Genomic DNA, 20,493 nt, shown 5'->3' with positions numbered 1-20,493 from the left:
TGGATGATACAGCTTGCTTATCCACATTTTAAAGAAAAATTAACAAATACCCTAACTAGACAATAATATATATTTTTTAAAGATTTTATTTATTTATTTGACAGAGAGATCACAAGTAGGCAGAGAGGCAGGAAAAGAGGGAAGCAGGCTCCCCGCTGAACAGAGAGCCTGATGCAGGGCTCAATCCCAGGATCCTGAGATCAGGATCTAAACCGAAGACAGAGGTTTAACCCACTGAGCCACCCAGGTGCCCCGAGAATAATAGAGATATTAGTAAAATAACAAGAGAAGGGAAATTAGAGGGAAGTAGTTTTTAGTAAAATTGTTATAGCTCAAGTGTAACTACATAATGATGTCTGATAATTGACCTACCTTCTGTCAGTAGGAATGTGACAGCCCTAAATGTAAGCTATTAAGTTACTCTGAAATGGTGAATAATATGCAGTAAAGTTCTGGACAAATGTATTTTTTCAATTTACATTCAGTATTTCTAGGAAATTCAAGAGTATGGTAAGATTGTGCAAAAATTGGTTAGATGACATTATGTACTATAGTTAAATTCAAAATTTCAATTTAAAATCTGTTACAAATAGATTTTTTTAAAAGGTTATATGAATGTCTGGCAGGATGTTTGAATGTTGTTCGAGATAATAGTCCTTAGATGTGTATATTTGTTCTGTGTATTGTTTTACCTGTACTGCCAGCATTACTCCACTTGTAATTGCTACAACCAAAGTAGCCCATAAATTTCCATAGTATGGTAGTGCTCAGTGGTACTGTGCCCATTGACAACCAGTCTTTAAGATTGTTCTCATTCTGCCCATGAATCATTCTGCTCATTACATTTGGAATCAAACCTATAATTCTGCATTTCTAAATAGTTTCGAAGTGATTCAAGTGATCATTGTGATCTGTGGGCCATACCTTAAGGCATAATGCTCTCTATCTTCACTGTCCAAAAGGGAAATTTTTCTTTCATTGCAAGAAGTTCTGTTAGGGAGCTGTGGCAAATACTGTTTCTCAAGTGATCTTTTTTTTTTTTTTTTTTAAGATTTTATTTATTTATTTGACAGAGATCACAAGTAGGCATAGAGGCAGGCAGAGAGAGAGAGGAGGAAGCAGGCTCCTCGCTGAGCAGAGAGCCCGATGCGAGGCTCGATCCCAGGACCCTGAGATCATGACCTGAGCCGAAGGCAGCGGCTTAACCCACTGAGCCACCCAGGCGCCCCTCTCAAGTGATCTTTTAATTGGTTTCAAATATCAGTGAGTTTTACTTCTGACCATTTATCTGAAGAACTGTTTATATTTGTGATCATATGCTTTAGGAGCAGTGTTTGGAATAAGATTGCTCATTCTTTTTGTGAAAGTTGAAGATGTGTACCTGAATGGGACGTCACATCTTCAGAGATGGATCTAGATTGTATTGAAGGAGTCCTGAATCATAAAACAGCATTGTTCAAAATCTTTCTTACCACAACCTACAATAAGAAATACATTTTATATTGTGGCTCAGTTTATATGTGTATATATATATATCCCAAAACAAGTTTTACCAAGCTGTACTCAACTTTACTGTGAGGGACCCGTTCTGAGATTTTTCTGTGCTAATCTGTTCGTTTCTCTTCCCTTGTCTGTTTGTTTTTCTTTTTCATTACTCTTCCCTTGTGTCTCTTTCTTTCCTTCTTTCATTCATTCATTTCTTGTGCTGGTCTTTATCTTCATCTAATTAGTCACAATCTGCAGTTTGAAAAAAATACCATAGGAAATATCCCTGGTAATGTGAACCTATTAAAAATATAAAGTAGGTTTGTTTTGTTTGGTTTTAGGATTTATTTATCTGAGAGAGGTAGAGTCCCAAGCAGACTCTGTGTTGAGCACAGAGCCCTACCCAGGGCTCAATCTCATGGCCCTGAGATGACAGTCTGAGCTGAAATCAAGAGTCCAGTGCTTAACTAACTGCACCACCCTAAAATTATAAAGCAGTTTATACCATTTGAGCACATCGGCCATGGAAAAGTATAAAGCCTTCATTGTTTGTTTACACTTGGTTAGGTTAACTTTTTTTTTCTTTTTTAGTTTTTTTAAGTAATCTCTATACCCAGCATGGAGCTGGAACTTAAAACCCTGAGATCAAGAGTTGCATGCTCTTCATACTAAGCCAGCCAGGTCCCCTAGTGTAACTTCTTTAAAACTAAAGTAAAATTAGCATATAATACTAGTTTGAAGCATATGACATAATTCAATATTTGTTTACAGTATAAGGTGATCACTACAATGAGTCTAGTTACCGTCCCTCACCATACGGTTGACTTCTTCACTCATTTCATTCACCCCCCAGTCCTCATCTCCTCTGATAGTGATCAGTCTGTTCTCTGTATCTGAGTTTTGTTTGTAAGTTTGTCTTTTAGGTTTCACATGTAGGTGAAATTGTGTTATTTGTTATCTCTGGATTATTTCACTGAACATAATATTTTTAAGGTCCATCCATGTCTCATATGGTAAGATGTCATTTTTTTTTAATGCCTCAGTAGTATTCTGTTCTGTGTGTATACCACATTTTGATTCATTCATCCATTGATGGACTTTTAGGTTGTTTTCGTGTCTTGGCTATTGTAAATAATGCTGCAATGACTATAATGGGGTGCATGTATCTTTTTAAAGTAGTGTTTCTGTTTTCTTTGCATAAATACCCAGAAGTGGAATAGGTAGATCATGTGGTAGTTCTATTTTTAATTTATTTCTAAATTTATTGAGGAACCTCCATACCATTTTCCATGTATATTTAGACTCTGCCCATTTTTTAATAAGTTTTTTTTTTTTTTTTTTTGCTATTAAGTAGTTTGAATTCTTTCACATTTTAATTAGATGCTAACAAATACAAAATCTATTCCTAGGTAAATGAGTGGGTACTGTTAAGTCTTAATCAGTTAAAACAGTAACAACATTGTAAGAACTGATAATGCTGATTGTATTATTTATTTTTATTTTAATTTTATTTTATTATGAGAGGGTGCAGGTGCGTTGGGGAGGGGGGCAAGGGCAGAAGGAGAGAGAATTCCAAGCAGTCTCCACCCCCATCAGGGAGCCTGAAGCAGGGCTTGGTCTCACAACCCTGAAATCAGGACCTGAGCTGAAATCAAGAGTCAGATGCTGAACCAGCTGAGCAGCTCAGGTTGCCCCGGTAATGCTGGGCGTTTTTTTTGTTTGTTTGTTTGTCTTTTGTTTTTTTTAATTTTATTTATTTGACAGAGATCACAAGTAGGCAGAGAGGCAGGCAGAGAGGGGGGGAAGCAGGCTCCCACTGAGCAGAAAGCCTGATGTGGGGCTCGATCCCAGAACCCTGAGATCATGACCTGAGCCAAAGGCAGAGGCTTAACCCACTGAGCCACCCAGGTGCCCCAGTAATGCTGGTTTTAGATACATACTCCCTGGAACGCTTTTTGGGACGGGTGGGTGGAAACAATAATTACATTGCAAGCTACTTGCCTGCTTAAGGTCACAGTTCATGACAGTAAACCTGGATCATCTGCAATAACCTGAATACTTAACTTTGTATAACAAAAGAGCCTATATTCTTCATCCCAAGTGTGGTATCAACTTATTAATTTAAAAATTAAAAAGAAAGTGCAGGAATGTGCTCATTAGCTTTATCCAGCTGGAATTCTGATCTATTTAAAGATAATCTTAGTACTCAGTCTCCCACTAGTATTAATGAGCAGGCTCAGTATTCAGCCATTCAACGAATATTGAGGACCTATTATATGCTAGGCACTGCTAAGTCTTGAATAGACAATGAACAAAAGAGGGCATGATCCCCCCCCATGATGATGATAATCTGTAAATTTATATAATGTAAATGATAATAGGTTTATTAAATGGTTACTGTATGCCAGGGTAGTTTATACTAACAAAGCAGAACAAAAATCTCTAACTTAAATAATAAATCTTCTAATAGATCTGTAGATATGTTCATTTTCCCTTTGTATTTGTGGAAGTTTTTGCCTTATCAGTTCCGTGCAAAGTTATTTGAGGCTAACAGATAACATTTCAATGGCTAATGATTCTCCATTGCAGTAGATAACCACTGATATTACTTACCCTGAACCCCTCTCCTCTACTCCCTACTTCCTAAAGTCTCTACAGCTTTCCTATAGCTTAGGATTTTAAATAGGCAGTTTATTTCCATAGCAATAATTAGTTACCTATATGTGAATTCCAGAAAACATTTTGACATAATTTCAAAGTTACAGAAAAACTAATAATACAAAAAATTTCTATATACTTTCACCCAGATTCATCAGAGTTAACATTTTACCACATTTATTTTATTCTAATACTTTTGTGAACGTCTTGAGAATAGCTGATGTCCTCCTTTGCCTAAATACTTCAGTATGTTTCTTAAAATATTTACTGCATGTTTCCTAAAAGCCAGGACATTCTCTTACCTAAGCATAATACAATGATCAAAATCAGGAATTTAGCTTTGATACAATGGTATAATCCATAGATCTTACTCAGATATTCTCATCTGTCCCAATAATTTCCTTGATGGCAACTGAAAACCAGTTTATATGTCATATCCCTTTAGTTTCCTTTATTCTGGAATTAAATTTAATCAGCCCTCCTTCTGGCTTAATGACAGTAACAATTTTGAAGGGAGCGTGCCAGCTATTTTGCAGTATATTTCTTAGTTTGGGTTTGAATGTTTCCTCATGGTTATAATGAGGTTATGAACTTTTGGCAAGTATACAATCGAAGTTAGGTGTTTTTCTCAGGGCATCCTACCAGGGACACATGATGCCAATTTGTTCCATTACTGGTGATGTTAATTTTGATCACTTGAGTAAGGTAATTTCTGTGGGTTTCTCCATTGTAAACTTAATAATTTTCACTTTGTAGTTAATGAGTATCTTGTTGTGGAACTTCCTGTTTCTTCACAAATTTTACCCACAAGGTTTTACTACTCAATGATGGTATTATCTTCATTTATGATGATTGACTAATGGTGATTTTTCTACTTCATTATCCTTCTGTATTAGTTGGTTTCCTATTGTTAGAACTTTGTCTTATTTAAGTGCAGACTCGTGCTTTCTATTTGATTTTGATGTTCATACTGTCCCAGATTTGACCAGTGGGAGCTCCTTCAACCTGGCTCCTTGTCCTTTTGGTGTGTTCATAATCATTCTTTGAGTGGAATTTACTTTTGGATGCAAACGAATGTTCCAGACTTTTCTTGACTCATGTACTTTATCTCCTTCAGCTCTGAAACTGGTAATTTCACCATGGAGCCCTGATTCTTTTAGTGAAGAATGGAATTTATAACTGAGATCTGGACAGTTGTTATACTCATTGATACCAAGTTGTCATTCCTTAAAAGTTCTCATAGTAGAACTAGGAAATAGAAGTATGTATGTACTTACATACATGTCTTCCTATAATCCTTTATATATAATTGTATACACACACACACACACACACACACACATATATATATAAACTCTGTGTGTGTGTGTGTGTGTGTGTGTGTGTGTGTATCCATGAGTTTACCCTGGTATCTCTAATTCTAACTCAAATACCTCACAGGGGTCTTTGTATTCTCTCTTTGTATTCTCTCTTTTCATATGTATAATTCTCTTCTGTGTACAGTGAGAAAACAGGACATCATCCCCAATATATTTTTTGTGCTGTCCTGGAATAGAAAATAGTTTCATAATTGCTACCCTTTGTCTTTACAAAAAAAGAAATCTAAGAATTCAAGACATGTTCAGAGCTCATTTGATCTTTTGATGCAGGGCTTTTAGTTCAAATACTGTGTTCAGAACTTCAGTTCTCGCTCCTACCCGTCCCTTCCTTCAGTGTGACTACGTTATCATTTGAAATGCCCTTCTGTTCATTGGTTTTGTTTGTATTCTATTTTAGGTTCCCTTGCCCTATCACTTCTTGTTTCTCTCTTGTCCTTTCCCTTTCTTTTTCCTTTCCCTTCTTTTTTCTTTCTTCCTCCCTTCTCCCCTTTCCCTTCTTTTCTTTCATCTTCTTGAATGTGTAAAACGTTAACATGATTCCAAGAGGCAGAACTGCTTATGAAGTTATACTCAGAAAAATAATATCCTCGTCTTCCCCCTCATTCCTTGTGTCCTCCCTACCCCATTTCAACCCACCTCCCTTGGGTAACTCAGTTCGTGGGTCCCTGCATTGTCTTTCCTGTATTATTTTTGCACAAAGGAGTAGATTCATATATATATTTTACTTCCTCTTATTTCTTACACAAAGGGTGATGTACTACAGACACTCTTGTGTTTGCTTATTTTGCCTGACAGTGTGTCCTGGAGATTGTTTCACATCAATTCATAGAGATCTTATTCATATTTATAGCTACAGAGTACTCCATTGTCTGTCCCATAGTTAATTCAACCACTCTCCTATGTATGACTGTATGTGTTCCAATATATACAATTACAAACAGTGCTGCACTGGATATTCTTTTGCAGTTAAATTTTCTTGCATCTTCAGGTTAAACTCCTAGAAACAGGATTATTTGATTAAAAGATAAGTTCTTGTTGGTCCCTTAAAGTTTGCATCAATGTACATTGCCACCTGCAGTAAATGAGAGTGCCTGTTTTTCCTTTACTTCACCAACTGATCATGTTGTTAATATTTGAATATTTGCCACTGGAAAGTGGAGAAGTGATATTTTGATATAGTTTTAATGTTCTCTTACTCTGAGTGATGTCGAATATACTTTAAGGGCTGAGTTTGTGTGTTTTCAAAATTTGTTCTTGTCTCTTATTTATAATTTTTCTGGTATATTTAACAGCCCCTCAGGTAGTTACCAGGTTATCAACTGCAACCACGACTGAAAATTCCTGCTCTGTTCTTATAATACTTTTCCACTTTGGCCACATTTATACTCCTTTCCCAAAATATGTGTGTGTGTGTGTGTGTGTGTGTGTGTACGCACGTGCACACAAGCATGCATGCCCTAGAATCATTAAGGATAATGTGGGAACTGGTGGTTTCAGTTCCTGGTTCCAGTTGTTCCTAAAGCCCATATATTTCCCTGCTCTTTCTATTTTTTGTTCAACAGTTTCTGCATTGAAGCAAATAAATCCGCTTGCCTTTCACTTAAATTCATTGGATTTCATTACTACCAGAATAGCCTAGAAAACCATTTGGGGGCACCTGGGTGGCTCAGTGGGTTAAAGCCTCTGCCTTCGGCTCAGGTCATGATCTCGGGGTCCTGGGATCGAGCCCCGCATCGGGGTCTCTGTTCAGCAGGGAGCCTGCTTCCCCCTCTCTCTCTGCCTGCCTCTTTGACACTTGGGATCTCTCTCTCTCTGTCAAATTAAAATAAAAAAAGAAAAGAAAATCATTTGGCTCTTTTTTATCATAATTTTTCATATTCTCTGGAGGAGTATTCATCTATTGGTCAGTTCTGTTGTTTTTTTTCTTTTTCTATTTTTTAAGATTTTTATTATTAGCATAATGAGGGGCTGAGAGGGAGGGAGAAGTAGATTCCTTACGGGGTGGGGTACCCGATGTGGAGCTTGACAAGGCTCAGTTCCAGGACCCTGGGATCATGACCTGAGATAAAGGCAGACCCTTAAGTGCCTAAGCCACCCAGGCACTGCTATTTCACTTCTGGTAGTATCTTTATGTCCATTTAAAAATTTAGTTATTTGCAAAATGTAACTGTACTTTACTGGTTATTTCTCACATTTTCTTCTGCTGGGCCTTTTTGATACTGTCTAAGCTTTCCATTCCCCTTTGTCTGCGACTGTCCTCACTTTAGTTCTTGTGCTGGTTGTTGTAAAGAAAGCCATGCATTTTAGGGTGCAAGTGTATTTTTTCTGGTGCTCTCTCAGATCTGCCACTGCTAGGCTGTCTGTTCACTTCTGTGTAGGCTCAGGCGCTTTTGGCAGTACTTATCTATGATTCGGTGTCTGCAGATTATACTTTTCCTATGTTTCATTGGGAGAGGCCACAAGGTTTCCTTTCTCCCTATATTCTTGTTTTTGTACAATTTCCAAGAAGAGAAAGGAAAAGATGCTGGGGTTTAGCTATTTCTAGGTAAATTTATCCTCAGTCTGTTATTTTCAACGGGAAACCAGATTTTGGTCATTTTAACCCTTTCCGAGATACCCATCTTTTTTGTTTTTACTTTTTTTTAAAGTAATCACACACAACTTGGGGCTTGAACTACAGCCCCAAGATAAAGAGTTGCATGCTTTTGCAGCCAGACACCCCTCATCTGCCTTTAATACAGAAGATTGATGTATCCATATAACTAATGTGTTTGATGATAGTCATCTTTTTAGTTTTTCTTAAATGCTTGATTGCTGCATTTTTCAGTGTCTTGGTGTAAACTATTTGCTTTGCTTTTGTCTTCCTAAATGTATTTTGTTTTTGATTCTTGTAGTGGATATTTTAAGTTTTCAAAGCATTCTCTAACTTGTGTTCTTTGTTAGTATTAACCATTCTGAGATTTAACATTTTTAGCTCCTTTTGTTTAAGAAAATACTCCAATTCTTAGAATTCTCAGGGTTTTTTATACTGTTTTATGAACACATTCACAGCATTAAAAGTTATCTCTATTTTTTATTTACTACCTGACCCTGAAGGTCATCATTTTTTAAAAAAAATAATGAAATCAGCTTTATTATTTTGATCTGACTATATAAATGCTATTTACTCATCAAAAATTCAAACAATTTATAAAAGTATGAGGGCTACTGTTAATATTTTGGTGGTCAAATTTTCATGCATTCATAATAACCCAGGTAAACCCAGGGCTAGTTTAGATGTTAAGCTATAATTGACCCAAATATTTGATGAAAAGCAGTATCAACAATAGAGGTTTATGAATTAAATACCTAACATATAATAAGACTGCCAGTTGACAGTTACAGGGTTTATAGCAACTTAGCAAGGTTAGGGCTTTGGATTGGCTTCTCTTGATTTTCTTGGCTTTCCTCTCTTAGTCACAAGATGGCTCTCACAGTTCCAGCCACGACTTACTCAGATAACTATGTTCAAAGGCAGGAAGCAAGGAAATAAGCTACTTTTCCTTGTGTCTCTCTTTTTAAGGAAAAATGAAATCTTTCCTAGGAAACCCTAGCATATGCTTACTTTCCGTTGGTCAGGTTCCGTGGTTATGCCTCAGATGCAAGTGAGATTGGGAAAGAGTGCTTTTGGCATGTTCTGCTTCCATATTAATGGGTAGACATTGATATCAAGAAAGAATGGTAGGGAATGAGTGTTAGATGATCTACAGTGTTTGTCGCTTAGTATATGTGCAGTAGTATCCAATAGTGCCTAAAATTATGTTTGTTTTGGTGTGGACATTTTTCAAAAGTGAATTGTTTTTTTCTTACAATATCCAAACCCCATATACGCATTATTACGAATCTGTTAGCTCACATTTCACTGTGTTTATAAATCCACCCAGGTATAGAGTGGAGGTTCAGTCATTGTTTTATAAAATGGGCTCATGTTATATACATTAATCTGACTCTTCCTTTTCTTGCTTACTATGTAGTGCAGATCCTCTAAAGTTGATGGACATAGGTCTAATTTCAGTCAATCTTTTTTTTTTTTTTTTTTTTTTTTTTTGAGAGAGAGAATGTGCTGGGGAGGGGCAGGTGGAGAAAGAGAGAATCCTAAACAGGCTCCACGCCCATTGCGGAGCCCCATGTGGGGCTCCATGCAGGGCTTGATCTCATGACCTGAAATCATGACCTGAGCCAAGGCACTAGAGCCAGGCACTAGAGTGAAAAAGTTCTGCCCGCATGGAGTTGACAGTCTATTGAGGAAGACGGGCAATAAACAAGTAATGAATGCAATCTAATAAATATTGTATGCATACGATGAAACAGTTACGAAAGATGACTGCTAAGTGCTATAGAGGGAAGTAAAGTAGGATAAGCAGGCAGAGCATTATGGCAAGGGGGTTCTCTTTTAGGGAGATGAGGGCAAATTTCTGAGCAATTGGTTTTTGGGTAAAGACATGAATTAAGTGAAGGACAAGCCATGGTAGTATCTAAGGAGGTACTATTTCAGGCAGACAAGACTGTGTTTTTATTAGAAGGTCACTAGCTGGAACATGTAGCTGGGGTGGAGTGATAGGGGGAGAAAAGAAAGAAATGATGGCAGCAGGGGTGGTCTAGGGCTAGATTACCAAAGGCCTTGTCAGCCATAGTAAGAAATTTGGTAAGGTGCTGAAGCTTTTAATTTTTGATCATCTGATGACTATAGAATCTTAATGTCATTGGTACTTCATTTTTCTCTGTATAGTAATGTTTTGAAAATATTTTCCTATGTGTATTTGGATTTACTCTCCTGTCTCTTGCTTTTTACTCTTCTGCATGTTTATATCCTGAGTCCATGTTTCTGTCAAGTTGTTCTTTACTATTATTTTCTTAGAGTTATTTGTTTCACATTATAAATACTTATACAAGTATATCACTTAATGGCCTGAGTTTTATCTCATTCACAAATTAAATTTTCTTAAAGTCAAACCTATCTACGTATGCTGTTAGTGCTTATAGAATTATGACCATTTTATTCCGCACGAATTGCTACTGTCTATATAATACCTTTTTATTTTGCTATGGCTTTTAATATTATATTGCACACTGGCTGATATTAGCAGAAAGAAAGGTTTTGCCACTTACCAGCTTGTGGCTTTGGGCAAATTTTTCAATCTCTCTGTACTTCTATTCCTCATGTGTAAACTAGGGATTATAACAGCATCTAACTCATGGGGTTGTGAGAATTAAAGGAGTCAATACTTCTAATGTGCTTAGAACAGTGCCTGGCACCTAGGTATTATGTAAGTCTCTGTTACCTAGCCATGATATCCTTCACTTGCTAAGTGAAGGCAATATTCCCAGATAGGGAAATATTCAGAGACTATACCAGCCACCTACACCATCTTAGCAAAATACTCAAGAACTCAAACTTGATTTAGAAAGAAGCCAAACTGATTTTACCTTGTACTGTTAGAGATGAAAAGAAAAAATTCAGTACTGATGTTTTTAGAGGGAGTGAGCAGGGAAGAAAGGAAATGATTCTTTTTCTCTTTTTTTCTTTCAGTCTAGAAGGCTGTATGATTTTATCTTTGAAATAGAGTTTTATAAAGCTAATCAGGTGTGTCTGTTTTCTCAAACAATCCCAAATGGGATTCTAACCTCTTCAGTCTTTTGTTACTTTGTTTCATTATTACCTTTCCTCCATCTGTATTTCGTGAAATTCTGCTGGCACCTCTGTGATTTTTTGTAGGAGAGGTGCCTTTGGATCTGCCCAGGTCAGCTGTCGTCTTTTCTCTCAAGTCACATTCTTTTGCATGCCTGCTGACTGTTTTGAGATAGGCCTCCTTATTTGACCTTTCATTAACTGAAGATCTAAATAGTTCACTTCCTGTGTCGATTTATCTACTGAATTTAAAATTTTTTAATCCATGGTTTGTGATTTGTGATCAGATTTCCTTAAACACATTGACTTTGTACATTTAAGGTGACTTTGCCCTTCAGGAGGTCATCTCAGTTCCAGGTGTTTGCATGCTCCTTCTCACTCTGGCTGCTAGGTTAGGGGCTCTGCTGTTTGCTTTTGTCTCCGCAGAGCTCTGCCCTTGCTCAGGGCCCAAGTCCTGCTACTGGTGTACCTCCCGTGGAACTCCTCGAGTTCTGAGAGGCACTGGCATTTTCCATCTTGCAACCTGCTTGTACGCCAGCCCGTACTCTAGTCGGTTCTCCCGCCAGAAGTTTGTTTATCCCCTACTGAGAATGGTCTGCTTCCTTGGCTGGTCAGATTAAGAGGCGGGAAGGATTCAGCCAGTTTAATCAGTTCCCATCACTTACCATCCAGGGCCAGAGATGTGAAAAGGAGTAAATTATGAGATCTAGTATGATCACGTTCTCAGTTTTAACCCTCATCCAAGGCCTCCTGCTCTTTCTGCAGGATCCCATTGTTTTGTCTGACCTGGAAGGAAAGGGCTTGAGTTCACTCTCTTGGAAGAGATCTGGGCACCCTTGAAGTTTAGCTCATACATGCTGTCAGCCTACTCAAGGGAAGTCATTGGTATTTGGGCTGGAGTTGAGAAAGCTAAGCATTAGCAAAGTGACACTGCTGTCGTCCCAGATATCTTCCAGTGTTGAGCTTTTAATTTTAGGTCAGTTGGTAGACAACTTTATGTAACAAGAAGGATTCATGGGGTGGTGTATTTTCTCAGACTTTGTCTATCTGAAATAATCTTTGATTTCTTTTTACATTTAAAGGAAGCTTGAAGGGGTATAAATGGTTTAACATTTTAGGATTGCAGTGTTTTCCCTTTGAAAACTTACAGATACTGCTTAATTATTCTTGGCATTTAAAATTGCAGTCATGTCTACCCCTAATGTTCACTGGGCCCAAGGCAAGAATTCTAATGGAGATCCACATACAATATATCTAAATATTTAAAATGTTTGAATCAAGCTAACAAACTTAAATACATTCTGTTCTCTCAGAATTTACTTGGCAAGTAAATTTTCATTACAATAAAATTGAAAGAGAAGTGTAGTATTATGGTTTTTATATGATGAAAAACTAAATGTCAAAGATGACTGAATTTAATTATTGCTCATGTCTGGGTTTTCAACACCAATGTTTGTGTGAGTGATAAAGACATGTGTCCTTGATGGTTCTGTTTCTTTTGTTCAGTCTCCTTCAGGAATACTGTTTATTTTGATTCTATTCTCTATATATTTGGCTATTCTTCCATTTTTTTTCTTTTCTTATCTTTTTCAAATCTTTATTCTAAAGAGCTTTCTCATTTGGCCTGCCTTCATTCTAGCAAAATCACTAATTACATTCTTATAATAAGAACTCTCATAATTTCTGTTTGTAGTAACATAAAGTATAAACAATTATTCCAAGTATGTAATATTTAAATATATTTCATCAAAAATGAAAATTAAATACTAAAAATTATTTTTATGTTTTCAAAAAGTTGTCTTAAAATATTCAGAATTATTTATAAAAACTAAAAGGTAAAATACAAATAAAATTAATGTCTCAATTTTAAATAAAAATTAAAAACTTAATTTTTTGGAAATTTAATGAAATGTTATTAAGTGATTTATATAAATAAAATTCTTTGCAATTCTAACGTTCAATGTCCATCTTGTTGCCAATGTAGAGAGAACCAGTAACACATTTCACACGTTGCCTCTATAACTATACACAAACCTAAGAGGAGTAATGAACTGCTTGATATCATGAAGTGTTGTATTTTGTGTACTTGATGTGAATACTTGGCTATTTGTGTCATTCTGCCTTTTAAAAATCTAGTTTCATTTAGTGTCTTTTAACCTGACCAAGTCTCTGTCACTTACCTCCCTTGACCTTTGTTGCCTACTAGAAGAAATCAGATCTTGTAGGATGCCCCAGAGTCTGGATTTGTCTAATTGTTTAAGCCGTTCTTTTATCTCTGATATTCCCATTTACTGTAAGTTTAGCCTAAATGTTTGGCTAGAGTAATGTTAAACTTTTTTGGCAAGAGTGGTTCATGCTATTTATTTCATATTGCATCCCATCAGTGAGCACATAATGTCAAGTTTGATCACTTGGCTAAGATGATAACACCAGAGCTCTCAATTATAAGATATGTTTCTCCTCTGCAGTAAGCAAGTAATCTGTAGGGTGATACTTAGGTCCTGTGCCAATATCATCTTCAATGACCTTTATCCAATGGTTTTAATATCCTTGTCTGAATTATTTCATTAAGATTTGCAGAAAGGTTTCTAATTAAATACTTCCTTCTATGTTTATCAGCTGACATTTTTCTATAAAGAAGAAATTTCCCTCATCAACAGGAGATAAATTCTGGTTCTTCCCCAAAGGCAGAATAAAAGTTTAGTTCTTTCTTTTACAGAGTAAAGAAATGATTACCCTGTAAGGAATGAAAAGGGCATGGGGAGAGGAGAGGATGGAAGCATGACTTTTATATGACTTTGATATTCTTTTACCAATGTGTTTTATAAACTTGAAACAATAGTAGAGTGTAAAGTGTAAACATCCAAATTTAACTCCAACAAGGGGCACCCGGGTGGCTCATTCGGTTGAGCATCCGACTCTCAATTTTGGCTCAGGTGCTGATCCTTGGGGTTGTGGGATCGAGCCCCTGGTTGGGCTCTGTGCTCAGCGGGAAGTCTTGAGATTCTCTCTTTCCCCTCTCCCCCTCTTGCTACTCCCTGCGCTCGAGTATGTGTGCATACTCTCTCAAATAAATCTTCAGATTTAACTCCAACAATTAAAAATGTATTTTATTTTTATATTGTTAGGATCCATACAGAGAAAATAATTATTCCAAATGAGCATTGAACATAATATTCTATCTGTACATCCTTAATGGGATGTATGCTAAGAGCAAAAAGAAATATGAATAAGTCTCTTTTTAGGGGGAGGGGCAGATGGAGAGGGAGACAGAATCTTAAGCCAACTTCGCACCCAGCATGGAGCCAAAGGCAAGGTTTGATCTCACAACCCTGAGATCACAACATGAGCCAAAATCAAGAGCTGGAGGCTTACCTGGTTGAGCCACCCAGATGCCCCAAGAACTGCAAAGAAATCTTGAAACTAAACTAGATAATCTTATTGCTGATAGTAATATTGGTGTTAGAATTATCAGACCCTAAGATTTTCACTGCCAGAGAAAAAGAGATACAAATGTAAAAGCTGAAGTTCAGAAATACCTTTATAGCAGTAAATATGGATTAGAAATATTAATATGAAGTCATTTAGAAGTATTTAAGTATTTCCTAGTTTTGCCCAAAGAACCTAGAGTTAATGAGACCCCACCTGGTAAAAATAAGATTCCCAGGTATATATGATCTCTCTCACAAAGTCTGCACTAACACTCTAAACCTGCAAAGCTCATTAAATACAACCCTCTATCTCTTAGGTAACGGGAGAAAAACCCAAGCAGACTAACTAAATTCATCACCCTAACCTTAAGTGGGTCTCAGCCACCTCATGTATGTGATACTAACAACCTGGTCCATTTGCTGTGCTGCTCTCTTGATTATTCCACATCTCCCTTTTCTCACCCTTCCAAGTCACTTTCTCTACCCTGTGATGGCTTTGCTTCCTAATTCCCTGAGAAAATGAAACCAATCAGAAAAGAACATTTTAGCCTCCTACCCACCTATACAGTTACTTGTATTTTGGTTTATCTGCTACTATAGAACCTCCCTCTCTTCCACATAGGCAGAACGTTTCATGCCCTCCCATTCTGCTCAGAGCCATTGCTCCATCAGTCCCTCTCTCTGTCATCCTCAGCTGTCTCACTACTTAATTATTCCTATCTGAATATAAATATGTTGTCTATTCTCTAGGAAACCTCTCCCACTTTCCCTGCTCATTACTTCTCTAATTCTCTGCTTTGCAGCAAAACCCAAAAGAGTTACTTGTCCTCTCAATTAGGATCCATGAATTTGTAGAACATTCTACCTCTTCAGAAGTTTTCCTTGTGCCTCTTCCTAGTAATACCACTCTCAAAAGGTAATCACTATTCTGACTTCCGTTATTCACTAGATTTTCTAGTTATTCACTAGCTTTGTCTGATCTTAAACTTCATATAAATGCGTCATCCTTATGTACCATTGTGACTGCTTTCACTGAATACAATGTCTGTAACATGCATCTCTTGTGTTGCAAGTATTAATAGTTTAAAAACAATATTGTAGAGTATTCCATTGTGAGACTATACCATAACTGATTGATTCTTCTATTGAACATTTGGGCAGCTCCTAGTTTTTGACTATTATGGATAATGCTGCTGTGGCCATTTTTAAAACATTTTGGAAGGTCTGTGCACATATTTCTCTCTGGAGTGTATCTAGGGGAAGATTTCCTGGATCAGAGGGGAGGTACATTGCATTTTAGTACATAGTGCCATCAGCTTTCATATTGGTGAACAGTTTTCCAAAGTGGTTGAACTAATTTGCCTTCCCATAAGCAATACATGAGAGTTCCAACTGTTGCTTCAGATCCTCAGTAATGTTTCGCATTGATAATCTTTTTAATTTTAGCCATTCTGGTAGGTTTGTTATTTTAATTATTATTCCTGTGACAAATGCTTGGATTAAATACCTTTTCATATGCTTGTTGGTCATTTGAATAGCCTCTTTCGTGACAGACCTGTTCGGTCTTATGCCGGTTAAAAAAAATTGAGTCATTTGTCATTTTCTTACAGGTTTAGATACGAATCCTTTGTGGGATATGTATATCATGAAAATCTCTCATTCTGTGATTTGCCTTTTTACTAGTTTGTGTTTTTTGATGAACATAGATAGTTCTTAATTTTAATGAGGTCAGTTTTTTATGATTAGTGTCTTTTGTATTCTATTTAAGACTGTCTTGAAGAAATTTTTCTGTTTTATTTTAAAAGCTTTATTGTTTGGGGTGCCTGGGTGGCTCAGTCATTAAGTGTCTGCCTTCGGCTCAGATCATGATCCCAGGGTCCTGGGATCAAGCCCAGCATCGGGTTCTCTGCTCAGTGGGAAGCCTGCTGTCTCTCTGTCAAATAAATAAATAAAATCTTTTAAAAATTTCTAATTTAAAAGCACAGAATAAAAATAAATAGGCAATAAATCCTCAGTTTTATCCTGTGTATTATCACTGACACTACCAGGATCTATTAATAATACATTGAAGAATTTTACATTTTCACCAGTGGTTCACAACTGGGGGCAACTTTTACACAATGTTGGGAGACATTTTTGAGGGGGGTGAAGTCACAACTGGGGCAGGAGATGGTAGGAAGAGGAAGGTCCTACTGACTTCTAGTGAGTAAAGGCCAAGAATGTTGCTCAACACCCTGTGATACACCAGACAGCACTCAACCACAACAAAGAATTATCCAGCCCCAAACGTCATACTGCAGAGGTTAAGAAACATGATTACGTTTTTCTCTCGCTGAAAGATCAGGTTATCAGGCAAATAACCCACCCATTTAATTCTGCTATGGTATTTGCAGAATAAAGTTAAAGAGAACAGCCAGCATGTGCCTTGCTGAGTGAATGTGGCATGAGGGGTGGAGAGGCAGGATTTAAATGTTAGATAAACCACATCCAGTTTATCAGAGAATAAAATCAAGAACTGAAGGAAGAAATGGTGGTAATGTGAACAAGGGGGTCAAAAGCACCTCCCCCATGGAGATTAGACAAAAGGCTGACAGGCTCTCTCTCTCTCCTGTGGGAAACCATTCTCTTCTGGCACATACTTGCAGCATTTACTATGTAGAAGGGGGTGGAGATCTATGCCAGACTACTGTCAGTTTTCCCAACATATTTGTTGACGAGACAGTCTTTTACCATAGAATATTCTTGCATCGTTTGTTGTAGATTTATTAACCATACAAGCATGGGTTTTTTCTAGGCTCTCTATTCTCTTCCATTGATCTATATGTCAGTTTTTTGGCCAGTATCATACTGTTTTGATTTTTACAGCTTTGTAATAGAGCTTGAAATCTGAAATTATGATACCTCCAGCTGTGTTGTTCTTTTTCAAGATTGCTTTGGCTATTTGAGATCTTTTGTAGTTCCATATAAATCCATAGGATTATTCTAGTTCTGTGAAAAACATTGGTAGTTTGATCGGGATTGCATTAAACCTGTAGACTGCAGTGGGTAATAAGAACATTTTAACAATATTGGTTCATCCAGTCCATGAACATGGAATGTCTTTCCATTTGCTTGTGTCATCTTCAATTTCTTTCATCAGTGTTTTATAGTTTTCAGAATATAGGTCTTTCATCTCCTTGGTTAAGTTTATTCCTAGGTATTTTATTCTTTTTGGTGCAATTATTGAGATTATTTTCTTAATTTCTCATTCTGCTACTTTGTTATTAACATATAGAAATGCAACAAATTTCTGTAATTAATTTTGTATCCTGCAATTTTACTGAATTAATTTATTAGTTCTAATAGTTTTTTTGGTAGAGTCTTTAGGGCTTCCTGTATATATTATCATGCCATCTGCATATAGTGAAAGTTCTACTTCTTCCTCACCAATTTGGATGCCTTTTATGTCTTTTTCTTATCTGACTGCTACTAGGACTTTTAGTACTATGTCAAATAAAAGTTGATAAACATAGATAGCCTTGTCTTGTTCCTGATCTTAGAATAAAAACTCTCAGTTTTCTTCCAATTTCTTAGTTGACAGTCTTTGGTTTTCTGGTGTTTGTTTGTTTGTTTGTTTGTTTGTTTTTAAGATTTTTATTTATTGACAGAGAGAGAGAGAGAAATCAGAAGTAGGCAGAGAGAGAGGGGGGAAGCAGGCTCCCTGCTGAGCAGAGAGCCTGATGTGGGACTCAATCCCAGGACCCTGAGATCATGACCTGAGCCAAAGGCAGAGACAACCCACTGAGCCACCTAGGCGCCCCGACAGTCTGTGTTTTTAAGTCTATTTTTGTCTGCTATAGGTATTGCTACCCCAGCTTTCTTTTCCCTCCATTTGCATGATAAATGTTTTTCCATCCCTTCACTTGGAATCTTTGTCTGTCTTTAGGTCTCTCATAGGCAGCATATAAATGAGTCTCGCTTTTTTATCCATTCAGTCACCCTATGTCTTTTGGTTTGAGCATTTAGTCCATTTACAAAGTAATTATTGATGAGTATGTACTTATTACCAATTTGTTACTTGTTCTATGGCTTTTGTAATTCCTCTCTGTTTCTTTGTTCTCTTGTTCTCTTCCTTTGTAGTTTGATGGTTTTCTTTAGTGATATGCTTGGATTCCTTTCTCTTTATTTTTTGCATATCTATTAGGCTCACATGTAACTTCTTATGCATATAGCAGTCTATATTAAGTTGATGGTTGTTTGAACCCATTCTGAAAGCACTAAATTTTTACCCCTCTGTATTTTATGTATATGATATCATACTTCACATCCTTTTATTTTTTAATCCTTTGACTGATTTTTTAAAAAAGATTTATTTATTTATTTGAGATGGCAGGGGGAGAGCAGAGGGAGAGAGAGAGAATCTTAAGGAGACCCCCCCGCCTTGAGCGTGGAGCCTGACATGGGGTTTGGTCTCATAACCCTGAGATCACGACCTGAGCCGAAATCAAGAATCTGTCACTTAACTGACTAAGCTACCCGGCACCTCCCACCCCATGACTGATTTTTTATAAATATAATTGATTTTACTGCTTTTGTGTTTTAACTTCCATGCTGGTTTTACAAGTGATTAATTTACTGCTTTTATTATGTTTGCATTTACCTGTGACATTTTTTTCTTTCATAATACTCTCTAGTTCTATCTATGTTGTTGCAAATGGCAAGATTTCATTTTTTTTGATGGCTACATAATATTCCATTGAATATATATATATATATATATATATATATATATATATATACACACACACACACACACGTCTTCTTTATCCATTCATCTGTTCATGGACATCTAGATGGACATCTAGACTCTTTCCATAGTCTGGCTATTGTGGACATTGCTGCTAAAAACATTGGGGTGCCAATGCCCCTTTGGATCACTACATTTGTATCTTTGGGGTAAATACCAGTAGTGCAATTGCTGGGTCATAGAGAAACTCTATTTTCAACTTTTTGAGGAACCTCCATACTGTTTTCCAGAGTGGCTGCACCAGCTTGCATTCCCACCAACAGTGTAGGAGGGTTCCCCTTTCTCCACATCCTAGCCAACACCCATCATTTCCTGATTTGTTAATTTTAGCCATTCTGACTAGTATGAGATAGTATCTTATTAAGGTTTTGATTTGTATTTCCCTGATGCCGAGTGATGTGGAGCACTTTTTCATGTGTCTGCTGGCCATTTGGATGTCTTCTTTGCAGAAATGTCTCTTCATGTCTTCTGCCCATTTCTTGATTGGACTATTTGTTCTTTGGGTGTTGAGTTTGATAAATTCTCTATAGATTTATAGATTTATATATAGATTTATACATAATATAGATTTATAAATAAATTCTTTATAGATCTTTATAGATTTTGGATACTGGCCCTTGATCTAATATGTCATTTGCAAATATCTTCTCCCAGTCTGTTGGTTATCTTTAGGTTTTGTTGACTGTTTCCTTTACTACGCAAAAGATTTTTATATTGATTAAGTCCCAATAGTTCACTTTTTTCTTGCTTCCCTTGCCTTTGGTGAAGTGTCTAGGAAGAAGTTGCTGCGACTGAGGTCGAAGAGGCTGCTGTCTGTGTTCTTGATTTTGATGGATTCCTGTCTTACATTGAGGTCTTTCATCCATTTTGAGTCTATTTTTGAGTATTGTGAAAGGAAATGATCCAGTTTCATTCTTCTGCATGTGGCTGTCCAATTTTCCCAATACCATTTGTTGAAGAGACTGTCTTTTTTCTACTGGACATTTTTTCCTGCTTTGTCGAAGATGAGTTGACCATAGAGTTGTGGGTCCATTTCTGGGGTCTCTATTCTGTTCCATTGATCTATGTGTCTGTTTTTGTGCCAGT

This window comes from Mustela nigripes, chromosome 1, assembly GCF_022355385.1.
Source record: "Mustela nigripes isolate SB6536 chromosome 1, MUSNIG.SB6536, whole genome shotgun sequence".
Taxonomy (NCBI): domain Eukaryota; kingdom Metazoa; phylum Chordata; class Mammalia; order Carnivora; family Mustelidae; genus Mustela; species Mustela nigripes.
Note: the sequence above shows the minus strand (reverse complement) of the source record.